General features: G+C 43.0%; 1 long non-coding RNA gene across 1 annotated transcript in view; it reads right to left on the reverse strand.

The window, feature by feature from the left end:
- Positions 1-11,722: 11,722 nt before the first annotated feature.
- The window catches only part of LOC150003985 (uncharacterized), a 389,637-nt gene continuing 387,715 nt past the window's right edge, over positions 11,723-13,644 (reverse strand). Inside the window, exon 5 of the long non-coding RNA XR_016512253.1 lies at positions 11,723-11,924. This is a non-coding gene — a long non-coding RNA (uncharacterized LOC150003985). The remainder of the gene's footprint in view (positions 11,925-13,644) is intronic.

Here is a 13,644-nt window from a genome sequence, read left to right on the forward strand (position 1 = left end):
ATAGCGGGCATTCAAGAGAAAGTTGCTAGATTGTTCATGATGCTCTTCTCTTCTCTCTTTAAGTAGAGTGTAAGCTCCTGTAGGTTGTCCTAGTTATACCTAGTTCTCTGGTGCTTGGTACACAGTAAGTTCTTGTTACATGCTTATCACACACCTCATTGTATATCTACTGGGCCTAGTACAGAGCTCTGAAATTATTAGGCATTTAGAGCATTTTATAAATGGTGCTGGTTTTAAGGTCATGGAGATCTGTGATCAAATCCCCCCTCTGCTGCTTACCACTTTAAGCCCCTTCATATTTAATTTTTCTTAGCCTCAGCTTCCCTGTCTGGAGAATGAGAACAGCAATTCATATTTCACAGGACGGATGCCAAGTAGCAATGATATTTTAAATGTAAGACACTTGACCCACAACAAATCTTCAACAGACACTAGTCCCCCCTTTTCAGTTTCTTTTGTCTTATTTCTAGATGGTTGGTTATATGACTTAGGATGGGATTTGAAAGGTCTGTGTTTGTGTGAGTTCTAAGCTTTGACTCTGGTTCTGCAGAATGAGGTTCTTACTGGGTCTAGTGCTGAGAAAATCTCTTGTCTTTGAGGTTTATTTTTTCTATCAACAAAATGGGTATGATACTGACAACTATTCTCTGATGGTATTCTGGGAGGAAGAATGAGATAATGTCTTAGAAGGAGTCTTGAGCTTCAGAGATGAAAGGAGCTGTATAAATTCAAAGCCCAGAAGCTCTATGCTATTAGTCTTCAGTGGTTTGTTGGACTCTTTTAGAGCAGGAGGTTTCTTTGCCTGCAGACATAGTCTCCAGGTGTCTCCTTCCTGAAAGCCCTTTGAAATGATGTGGAGGCACCTCTGAGTGGGTTGCTTTGTTTTCTTGCTCTTTCTGCCCCTCCTTTACTTCATGTGCTTGCTCTCAGGTTATAAGTAAAAAGGGTGGGAGGGGAAAAAATGAAGCAATCACAGGAATCATTAATTGGCTGTGGGGTCAGTAGGTGTGGGTTTAAGTCTTGATCCTGACTCTCCCCAGCACTGGCACATCAATGACTGTCTCTGGGCTTAATCTGGAAACAAGAAGGTTGGACTAGATCATCCCCATGTTCCTCACCAGCTTTCAGAATGTGACCCTGATGCCTGTCAGCAGAGCGTGTGAGGCATGAAAGTAGATTGATACATGTTGACAGAGCATTGATAGGAGAGGGTTTCTTCACTAGGAAGCAGGTTGTTGGTGAGGTTGGAGAAATGATGGGTGAGAGGGTCTCTGAGCAATCAGATGAGGCAGAACCTTGAAGTCCAGGCAGGGATGTTTAGAGCTGGTGCCACAGATAGGCTTTCCTGCTTCCAGGAGACATACGGCAACTCAAAAAGAGCAATACCATGCTGGTAGGAATGTAAGCCGGTACAGCCACTATAGAAAACAGGAGGTTGCTCAACAAATTAAGAATAGAGTTACCATATGACCCAGCAACCCCACCTTTGGGCATCTCCCTAAAAAATTTGAAAGCATTTATTTGTAAAGATACATGTGCCCCTAGGTTCACTGTAGTGTTATTCACAGTGGCCAAGAAATGAAGACAACCAAAGTGTCTGTTGGTAAATGATTGGATAAAGAAGATATGGTTCATATTTACAATGAAATACTGCTTAGCCGTAGAAGAGATGAAATACTGTCATTTGTGACAACGTGGATGGATCGTGGGAATATCAGGCTCAGCAAAATAAGTCAAGAACCATGTGATTTCATGCAAATGTGGGAAATAAAACTGAAATCAACAAATGAACAAGTAAGCCAAACAAACAAATGAAAACTCATAGAGTCAGGGGAGGTGGAAGAAGGTAGAGGGAGAATAAATGGTGGTAAAAAATAATTAAGTTAAATTAAATTAAATTAAAAATTCCACACAGATACAGACAACAGTATGGCGGTTACCAGAGGGAAGGGGTGTGTGTGTGTGAAGGCAGTAAAGGATGAAGGGGGTCAAATTAATGTTGATGGAAGGAGATTTGGTTTTAGGTGGTGAACACACAATGCAATGTACAGATGATGTACTGTAGAACTGTACACTTGAAATCTATATGTTATTAATGAATGTCACCCCAATATGTTTGATTAAAGAGTAAAAATCAAGTGATCCCCCATGCATAGCACTGAGGTGCTGTCCAGTGTTCCTAAGTGCACAGGCTGTGATGCACTTTCTGGAGAAAATACATGTATTAGACAAGCTCTGCTCAGGCATGAGTTACACTGCTGTTGTCTGTGAATTCAATGTTAATGAACCAACAATATACACTATACGAAGTGTTTTTAAACAGAAACACACATAAAAAAGCTTATGGATTGCTTGGGTGACGAAACTATTTTGACCAGAAGCTCAATCTTTATTTTCTAACCCTGTATTTCCCCTAGGAGCAATGGTTCAGAGTTTTCTGATTCAGTGTTCATGGTTACTTCATGGAATACAACCACAGTGAATGATGAGGATTGACGGTATCTGGAATATAATTCCTCCATCAGTCAGCCTTTGATATGTTCTATTGAAGTAATAAGCAACTCCCAGAGTTCAGTGGCTTACAGTCTGAAAGTTTTATTTCTTAGTCACGTTATATGTCAACTGCCGGTCAACTATAGCTTTGCCTCAGGGACCTTCTCACTGTGGGGTTAAGGCTGGTTTCAAACTCTTATCCAGAGCAGGCCAGTTTTCTGTCAGAGATGGATCTGAACCAGACAATTATTTCATGGTTTCTGCTCAGACATGCATACAGAATTATGCCCACTCATAGTCTATTGGCCAAAGCAAGACATGTGACCGATCCATTATTAATGGGGCGGGGAGGTATCGTTCTTCCAGGGAGGGAATGCAGACACATGTCTAAGGATGGGGATGGATAATCCTCTGATATATAGAAAGGAAGGGAAGAATAAATACTTGGGAAAAAATATAAATGCAATTCACCATGCTCTTATCTTCTTGGCTCTCTCTTAACTTTGTACTGTTGCCTTGTAATTAGGCAAAAGAGATGATAAGCAGTTGTCTACAGACTGAATATTAGTACTAATTCCTTAGAGGGAAGAAGTTTTTGTAGTTGGAACGAGTGTCTGAAACCATTTGGGAAAGCTTGTGTGTATGCACACATGTGTGTCTCTTCGGGTGCGTGTCTGGGAGGCATATCAACAGCATCAGTACAAAGCATTTTGTCAGACAAACTTTAAGTAAGCTCTTTGAAAGTGCCTTTAAGACTTTTGGTCCAATGCCCTTGTTTTATAGATGAAGAAACAGGGCCCTAGGAAAGTGAAGTGAGGGTACAATGTACATATTTATTTGGCTGTCTGGAGCCAGGGACAGGACAAGAAATGGGATCACAGTTGACAAGCCCTTCCTGATCTTCCACTGTATTTAAAACATTGTCATTGCTGCTTGGTGATAGAGAGGTGGTGATTGTTTGGATCCTTTGACGGAAAGGGTGGCGTTTTCAAGGGTGGCACTTTCATTCACCTTTATGGGGGGTGAGGAGATGGCCGAGAAGATGAAGTTAGAGGAGAGTAGAGATGAAGCATGACGTAGCGAAAAGATAACTGTGAGTTTCGACAGATTCGACTAAGATACTGCAGTGGGATGTGGGGCAAATCACATATCCTCCTTGAACCCCAGTTTCCTCACCTATAAATGAGTGCTAGTAAACGTATGGGGTGACCATGAAAGATTAGAGGTAACATAAGGTACCTGGCAACTATGAGGCATAAGACAAGAGGCTACCATTGCTTTGAGCATGACTGTGATTTTAGACCCCACTGTTTGAGCAATTGGATTGTTCCTGGGAGACTAATTATACAACTTGACAACCTTTGTGATTTTTCTTGCTCCGCATGGAAAGTGAGCAGAAGTCTACTCTTTTTTTTCTTCCTAGCAAAAGATGAGCTGGTGAGCAGGGCAGACTGATAGGCCAAGGCAAAAGTGGTGCATCTTCCATGAGTTGGCGTTCCTCCCTTCCTGTGGTAGGTACGGCCGATCCTCAGCAAGCTGGGTGTTATAAGCCTCTTTGAACTAATCTTCAAGGCAGCTTAAAGGCAGTTTGGCTTTAAAATCTTTATGGAGGTTTTCCGCTCACTCTTTCATTATCTTTCCCTTCCTTCTTTTTAATTTGATATGGAAGGTTGCATCAATGGCTTACGATTCCTACTTCCTGTGCTTGCAAAACAGACAGAGGCATGTAGATTGTATTTACAGCCAGTGAAAATTCCTGTCTGGCTGGAGACACTGGCTGCTTTATAAGGCTGAGAACAAGGTTTCATCTTTTGCTGTTGATGAAGTTATTAAATTCCTGCAGAGGGTTTTTTTTTTCCCCAATGCCATGTGCAATAGGGTGCGTTAACAGTCAGGGTGCTGGTCACCCCAAAATAAAAGGATTGGTGTGAGCCCGTGAATGAGCTCTAAATGAATGCAAACACATCCCTTTCAGATCACAGATTGACCACAAATATTTATCTGTTTCCTACGATCAAACAGTACAAATAGACAACAGAACCACTTTAGTATGTTTAGGAAAAAAAGAACTTATGAAAGTATATCAGATCATTCCTGGGTCTTGGAGAGGTTAAAGAGTCACACTTGAAGGCTCTATGAACGAAGACCACATCCAAACTGTATCATGAGATCACACCAGCAGAGACCCCATTACTGCCCTTGAGCACAGAGACCACAGACCATATCCGGACTTAGGATGCCAGAAATCTCACTTCTGTTGCTCCTGAAAGCCAGCCATTTCTAGCCAAAAAAGAAAACCGATTTCCACCCAGCATCTGCTTTTCCGTCTTGCTTACTTCTTGGTGAAGCCTTTACAGGGGCACGTGACTGGAGGGGCTGAGGTTGAGCAGTCCAGGGGAAGGTGGGAAGGATGTGGGGAATTTCTTAAACATGGGAAACTCCGAATGTCTACAGTAGTTCTCTAAGGCTGGATAACATTGGAACAAGACACCTGGGAAAGAAGAACTTCAGCTTGGGTCTGGCTAGCAGACCTAGACTGTAGATCAGGGCTTCTCTACCTCAGCACTCCTGAAATTTGGAACCAGGTAATTCTCTGTTGTGAGGAGCGGCTGTAAGGACGGTTAGCAGCATCATGGCCTTTGCCCACTAGATGCCAACAGCATTGCCCTCCCCCACCCCCGTTGTGATGCCAAAAATAACTCCAGATACTACCAAATGCCCCTGGGGTACAAAATTGCCCCTGGCTGGGAACAACTGCTGTGAGCCATGAGATATTTGGTACACTGTGTATATATTCGTATGACATGTGTGTGCGCACTTTTCCACTAAAAGTATTTTGGGGAAAGTTGATTAATTCAGATAGAGGGACTGTATGGAATGTGACTGGGGGAGGGGAAGCTCTCATAAATCTTCCACCTGAATATAAACATCACAAGTATAAAGATTTGGATATAGCTCAGTCCCCAGTGCCTGGTACACAGTAACGCTCAATAAAATATTTGTTGAATAAATAAAAAAACTAAAGAAATCCAAGGTTTCTTTTTTTTTTAAGGACAGTTTCAATTCAGATGTTCTGTCCTTTCATTAAACTAGGATTTTGCTTCCGAAAGTATAAATACTGTATCCTGAAAGTCTGCACTGGCTGAGGGCAGTAGCTGTCAGAAGGAAGAAGTCCAGGCATCAAGACATCCTGGATGTTACACATTTAGTACTCACAAGTTTAACAATGGACACACCCTCATTCTTCCTGTTTCCCTGAAAAATATACATGCTACGCATCCTAATGCAGCCTTTAGCTGGGCAACCTTGGTCAAAGAGGAAGCTGGGAAGCCTGAGTATGGTCAAGAGCCCCAAGTTACCTTTTAAGGTTTCTGTCCAAGCTTAACTGAAATTTCCTGAGGCCCTCTGGGTCTCTTTATTACTTGACTGCATAGTCATTGAGTCAAATGATGAAAATTTGACTATGAACAAGATAGGCCAAATCCCAGTCCTCATGGAAACCACGTTCAGGTAGCAGAGAGAGCTAATCCATAAGTAAATGCATAAATAGGGAAATTTCAGGTAGCGATGAGAAAGAACACTAGAATGAATTTACAGGAGATAGGGAGTAATGCTGAGCGGGTGTTGAGGAAGTAAGACCGGCCAGAGACATTCTCTCTGAGAAGGTTTCCCGAGTGCAGTGACCTCAAAGATGCAGCCTCAGCCCCTGCCTCTTCCTCCTACCCTGACACCTGAGTGTGTGTGGTTGGTGAGGAGAGCCAAGAAGAAGTGACGTGCTCCCGTGGTGCTCCTGGAGGGGGCATTCCGGTGGGCGCGCATCTCTTTCTACTCAGAGTCCTCAGGAACTTGACATAGTTGGCAAAGTTCTGAACTGTGCTTCTCGGTACTTTTGACTCCCAGATCCCTTGAGAAGCTGAAGTAAGTTAGAAAATCTCTCCCTAGCAAATGTATCTTAAATATAAAATTTGCATGTAATTTTGGGTGTTCATGAACCTATTGAAGTTCATCAACAAGGGGGCTCCTTTATTCCAATGTTAAGAAATTCTGGAGGGGGGGTGATAATATTAGTAATATGCGCATCCATTGGAGCAGTGTACATGTCAGGTGAGGTCTAACTGCTTCACATGTACTATCCCAGCTGAACCCCACAATGACCCTACGAGGTTGATACCACCACCAGCCCCATTGTAGAATAAAGAAATGGAAGCACAGAGCAGGTGAAACATTTTCCCAAAGTCACATGAGGATGAAGTGTCTGCCTGACTTATTCTCCTCCGTCAGCTTTATAATCTATCAGGAAATGTTCCTGTTGAAGACCAGGTCCACTCTTGCACTGTTTCAGGAAACATTGATGGCTGATCCTCAGGGTGAAAACGGAGTTTTCCATCACTGTATTTGTTTCAGTTCCCACCCCAGTGGTCGGTGCCCTCTGAGTGCCCAGAGCATTCATTGTCCTGATTGGCGGGCCTTGCCTGTATGCACTGCCACATGCATTACCCCACGCGTGTTACCCGGAGCCAAGAGCAGCAGTAGGAGAATATCAGGACAATGCTGTTCTGCTTGATAGTAAATTATTTTCTTGGTGTAGTTTGCACATTGATTTTATAAATACATGTAAGGATTTCAAAGTTAGATAGGGACCATCTCATAGTGGCCGAGACACTCTAGAGCAAATTCTTCCATAAAGAGCCAAGTAATACAGATTTCAGGTGTTGAGGGCCAAGAGACAATGCTGAGAACTTCATGTAAAGATGTATATATGGATGTACATATAGCCATTTAACATACATTTATTTTAAAATGTAAGAAATGCTTTGAAGCCCTAGCTGGGGTGGCTCAGTAGATTGAATGCTGGCCTGCAGATTAAAAGTTTGCCAGTTCAATTCCCAGTCAGGGCACATGCCTGGGTTGCGGGCCAGGTCCCCCACTGAGGGCATGTAAGAGGCAACCGATTGATGTATTTCTTGCACATTGATGTTTCTCTCCCTCTCTTAAAATAAATAAGTAAAATAATTTTTAAAAAAAGAAATATTTTTAACCTGTTGGCCATACAAATTCTGGAAGTTTGGATTTTGCTCACAGGTCAATTTGTAGTTGGCTGACTCAGTTCCACAGCCAGATTCTCTGTGCTCAAATCTACTCTGGCATTGGCTGAAAGGATAACCTTCCCTGGGTTATTGAGCTCTCTGTACCTTAATTTCTTCATATACCAAATAAGGGTAATCATGGCACCTACTTTATGGAATTGCTGGGAGGATTAAAAAAATTAATATATATATATAAAAAGCTTAGAGGAGTTTCTGGTACCTCATAAAGATAATATCAGTTTGCTTGTTATTATTCCCTGATAGTTTGATAAAGGTTATATATATCCTAAGACAAACCAGTGCTTTGCAATCCTTGCTGAAACATGGAGTGAGGATCAATGGAATAGGATATAGGATATTGGACAACCTTTTTTTTTTTTATGACTTTCCCTTTTATTAATCTTTTTAAAAAAATAAAAATTCTTTCTTAGCTTCTCTTTGATGAGGAAATCATTCTTATTTTTCTTTTTCTTTTTCTTTTTTTTTTTTTTGGTTTTTCAATTACAGTTGTCCCATTTTCCCCCCATTTTTCTCCCCTACCCAGCCCACCCCCTCTCCCACAATCAAATCCCTCCCCATTGCCCGTATCCATGAGTCATTTATACATGAGAAGGGGGATAAGTAAGGGAAGGGTTTAGTTAAAGAACGTGTATAAATGACTTTTTTTTTTCCCTTACAAAAGTCTCTAAATTCAAAAAATGATATGCTAACATAGCTGGGTCACAAGAGCCTTCTCTTATCTTTCATCAGTCTATGTACAAAACAAAAAATAAATCCAGGGATAAGTGAGGAGCTTGGTGGGGTAAGTTCTTCCATGAGAAAAAGAACATTCTGGTGGTTCCTCTCCCCAGCCCCCCTCCCACCCAATGCTTTGAGAGCTTTGGGACCAGGAAAGGAGAGATGTGGGGGACAAACACTAAATGTCAGAGTGGCAGAGGGGATGCACCTTATCTAGCGGCTGCTAGTGCTTTAAATACACACTCATTGTTATGCAAGTTGCTGGGTGAAGTGGGCTTAATTAACTCTATATTACTAATGGAGAAGCAGAGAAACCAAAAAAAGATTAAGTAACTGACTAAGGTCCCGCAGCTAGGAAGTGGCGGAATTGAGTCTCAAATCCAGACTCGCCTTATTTCCAAGCCCCAAGCCCATGCCTTTTCCAGGGCGTTGTGCAGGAGTACGCTCTGGGAAGGCAATGATCTCGGGTGTCTTACCTCCCAATTCCCGCCACAGCCCTTTAATCCAGCCAGAGCAGAGTCAAATCCTTCTGCAGCCTTGTGCCGTGCAGAGGCCCCTGGGACGGCCTCACTGGGGACGACGCATAGTACTAGAGGAACAGGCCTTGGAAACATCTCAGCAGCCTGAAAATACCCGGAGTCTTTGGGGAGGTGTTTGGGGAGGGCAGGGGGAACTGAGCAATGGCCACAGATCAGTGAAGCCAAACTGAGAGGCTGGGGTTGTCAGTGCATTTCTTCTGCCTTCTCCAGCCCAGGGTGTCCGTGTAGCTGGGTCTGGACACTGAAAATACAGACCACCTAGTAAACACTGTTCTTAAGGTACCAGCTCTCTGTATATACAAAATCCTATGTAGAGGCCTCTTGGTTATATGTAAGACAGATTATCATCACTATTTCTAATGTCAATGGCTGTTCTATTGATGCAACTTTTTAAAAATGGCTGCTACAAAACTGCCCACGGCAAGATGCCCCCATGGGAACAAGGCCAGAATCAAGGTAGGAAAGGTTCAATGGCTGTCCCTCCCCTCTTCTCCACACTATGTACTCCACGGGCCCTCTCTGTGGGCCTTCTTTGCCTGCCTCACAGTCAAACGTCCTTCCAGCCACAGTTTCAGGGACAGATGACTGCGTGCCTGTAGAAAGGTTTTTTCCTAATAATATCTATTTTTCTGATTCTATAAATCATGATATGCATTATAGGGAGCTTGGGAAAAGAATCAGGAGAAATATGGACAAAATATAAATGATCCCATTGCAGAGAAATAACACTGTGCTCTCACGGCTAGCCCTTATAATGATCTCCACGTTTTTCTTTCATGCACCTGATATAATCCAGGCCTTCAAGGGGTCCAGTCTCTCAATTCACATGCAAGGAAGCCCCAGTCCATTAGTCATAGATCATTACTGAAGGAAGACCAGGATTTGCCGCTGGTTTCCAAAATATGTTAAATTGGATTCAATTCATAACCCGCAGGGAAACTTCCCGAATCTTCCTTTATAGTGTGCTTGTTTTCCAACTGTAGCATCTGTGTAAGTACTTATAGAACTGATCAATCTCCCCCCTCACCCCACATCATCCACAGCCTCCTCCTATCGCCCCCCCCCCACCCCTTCCTAGCTCACTCTCTTTGCAGATTATTTTGTATTGTCTGCTGCAGTTTCTCTGGCCTCCATTCTTATTTTTTTCCCTCTTCTTTGCTTATTACCTGGAATCCCCACCATAGACGAGAATCTGCAACCAACCCTACCCAGCAAGAAAGAACTTTATCTAAAGTTCCCTACCTTGCATCCCAGTCTTTCTCTACCCATCCTCCCGATCCTGTCTCACAGATCATGCTGGCAAGAAGGTGGGCAATGGAGTTAGAGGGAATAGAAGATACAGAGAAAGGGGAGGGTGAGAGGAGAGAAAACTGAGGCAAAATTCACTTTAGAAGGTGTAAGTGCATAGAGATGAGGCTCCATTTACACTCTGTGCTTGTCATGAAACCCATTTGCTGAGTTTTCAGGAGCAGTTTCCTCCTATCTTTGAGAATATGGTTTTTACTGGCTATATAATATTCCAGTATATAAATACACCATAATGTACTTAAACGATCCTTATTTGTTGGCTGTATTGATGAGATCCGAGTTTATGTTAATATGAATATTGGATGACAAATATCCTTGACTGTATTTTGTGTGTTTTTTAAAGGCATGTATCTGAAATATGGCAGAAGGAATATTGCATGTGGTTTTCCCATTGTGATCGTCTATGCCTTCTCCTAGGTGTGTGACAGATATTTTGCTGTTGAACAGATTGTATGTTTTCACTTACAATTTGCATTCAAGTAATTTTTATTGGAGGTGCCCTTAAAAGTGGATGGTCTTTTATTCTCTATTTTCAGTGAGAATTTGGGGATTTAATTTCATTGCTTCATGCTAGACTACTGGCAGTAGGAAGGAAGAAAAGAGATCTTTTCAAAGGTGCATAATAAGCTTTTACAACTTGACGATCTACTATGAGCCTGAAACTTTCTCCCTAATTTGCAAAACCACATGAATTTCGGGAAAGACTAATCTGTTTTTGAGTCATTGGCACTAAAGGAATATAAATGCGGTGTTGTAAGAGTTCAGTAAGCTTTACAATCTTTTAAATACTCTTTGCTTAAAAGGGGAGATGTGTGAAATGGCTGGTGGATTATGGAGGAGGAAAAGAGAGAGGGGAAGGCAGAAGGAAGAGGATGTGGGTTTTTGCCACCTTGAAATTCAGCTGAAATCTGCAGGAAACTCAAATAGGGACTTTAAAGTCATGGGCTGAGCTTTGAAAGAAACAAACAGCTCTGAAATCCTTCAAAACTTAAAATGCCTCAAGAGAATAGATGGGACGCATATTGAGAACAAAGGCTGGCCTCTTGGCCAAGAGCTTCAACAAAACCATGTTTTGGAGCTTCTTTGTTTCTTCCATCTTTCTTTTACCACTCCTTTTTATTCACCATTCATTCATTCATTCATTCATTCATCGAACACACTCTGTTTCGGAAGCAGAGATTCAGCTGTTGACGTATCCGAGAAGGTCCCTCTTCTCATGAAGTTTTCATTATGATGGGGGACAGACACTGCAGTAAGTAAATAAAATCTGTGCAGCTAGTTAAAAGCGGATAACTGCAATGAAGGGAGTAATGGGTTAAGTATGGGGTTGGTCAGGAAAGGAATTCTGAGAAGGACCTTGTCATTTGTGCTGAGAGGCTGAATGATGGAGTGAAGAGTGGAAGAAGTGGGAGGTAAGAGAATTCCCGGGCAAGGGAGCAGCAGGAGCAAATACTCGGAGGTGAGGTCGTAGTTCTAGTGCTGTGTAACACATGACTCCGTAACGTCACGGTTTAAAGCTAGAGGCATTTATTATTTCACAGTTTCTGTGGGCCAGCAATCCGAGCCTGGCTTATGTGGAGTGCAGAGAGGCCAGCATGTGCCAAGATGCACTGGTTGTGGTTCAGTGCACACTTGATGGTCCGCAGGGGCTTTGGGTAGCCAGAGGCGTTTGGAAACCACGATGGGGCCATTTCATTCACGGGTTGAAAACACCCTGGCCGCGTGCTTTCCGAGAGTAGCAGACTGGCTACAAAATGATCTGCAAGGAGAGCAAGGCAGGGACGTGTGCGAGCTTTAAGTTGGCTGCGGGTGATGTGGGATGTGGAGGGGAAGGTCACCAGATCTGTAAGTTCTTATACAGATTTTGCAAGTAGAATGTTTGCAGAATATTTAACCAGATGGGGCCGATTTAAGACTATTAACAGCTACCTGCTATGGGGTATGCATTCTGTGCCGAGCATCATGCCTGGAGAAGATGTACACTCACAAATGTACATTTACTCCTCAGTCCCTCCTCCCTTGTCAGAGCTGCTCCTCCCGCTGCCTGCCCTTCGCAGTGAAAGGCAACCCCTTCCTTCCAGTGACTCAGGCCAGAAAAACTTGTAGTGCCATCCGTGACATCTTTCACACCCCTCGAACAATCCATCAGCAAGTCCTGTTGGCTTGATTTCAAAATAAATCCCAATTCCCACCATTTTTTCCCCCCATCTCTGTCATTATCACTCTGGTCTAAGCCGCCACCCTTTCTTCTTGAATAACCATGGTAACTCCCTAATCGCTTGTCCCGTTTCTAGTCCTCACCCCTTCAGTCTAGTCCCAACACACCGCTAGGGCAATACTGGTCAACTGACGCTGGACTATGGTACTTCTCGGTCAACACCCCGTGAAGGCTCTCCATTATTCTTAGAGAAAAATATCTTCATCTTGGTAATGACCCCGTAAAGCATTACATAGTTTTTGCCCCACCCTGGGTGCCTTCAGTTACACCTCTGACCTTCTCTGCTACTTATTTCTCCTTCGCTTACTCCAGTGCAGCCACGCGGTCTCCCTGATCCTGGATGGTAGCAGCCTCCCATCCTCTTGCCGCAGGGCCTCTGCAGTGGCTGTTCCTCCTGCCTGGAAAGCTTTTCTTCCAGATATCTACAAGCCTTGCTCCCTTGCCCCTTTGAGATCTTCACAAAATGCTGCTTCTTAGTGACATCTTCCCTGACTCTCTTGTCTTAAACTGAACCCCTTCCCTCAATATTCCCTACTCTCGCTGCTTACTGGTTTTATTCTTCTTAGCACTTAATTATCTTCAAAAATAATATATTTTATTTTCTGTCTTCCCTGTGCCAGTAGAACATACCCCATGAGGGCAGGGATCTGGCTTTGTTCATTATTTTATCCTCAGAGCTTAGAATATAATAGATGCTGAATAAATACTCATAGAATGAATTAATAAGCTTCCTTATGAGGTAGGTACAGGAAGTCCTCACTTCACGTAGTCAGTAAGTTCTGCGACCTTAGGTGAAATGATGTATAAGGAAATCAGTTCACCCACAGACTAATAGATATAAACCGGAGTTAATTTCCTATGTTACCATGACATGATGCTATCGGAGAACCTGCTGCTCTCTCTTCCTCCAAAGATCACACATGAAAAGTGGGATGCAGAGAAAATACACACCTTGCCTGAGAACACAGATTGAAAAGTGACAGAATTAGGACTTGAACCCAAGTTTGTTTGACCCGAGAGCCACCCCTGAGTGCGTGTCCTGGGCCACCTGCCATGGAGCCTGGAATGTAGGGCTCCTTGTCTTTATGCACAAAGAGGGGATGAATCTTTACCCCATGGGTTTGCTGTGAGCATCAAAGGGGAAGGTAAGTGTGAAAGTGTTTGTAAGGTATCAAATGGTTTCCCTACATGGATGATGTTTTTATTCCTATTAGGAATATTATGTTGACTCTATGGGGACCTTGAACTTGGAATGCTCCCA

Source organism: Furipterus horrens, unplaced genomic scaffold, assembly GCF_987537825.1.
Source record: "Furipterus horrens unplaced genomic scaffold, mFurHor1.1.pri manual_scaffold_7, whole genome shotgun sequence".
Lineage (NCBI taxonomy): Eukaryota > Metazoa > Chordata > Mammalia > Chiroptera > Furipteridae > Furipterus > Furipterus horrens.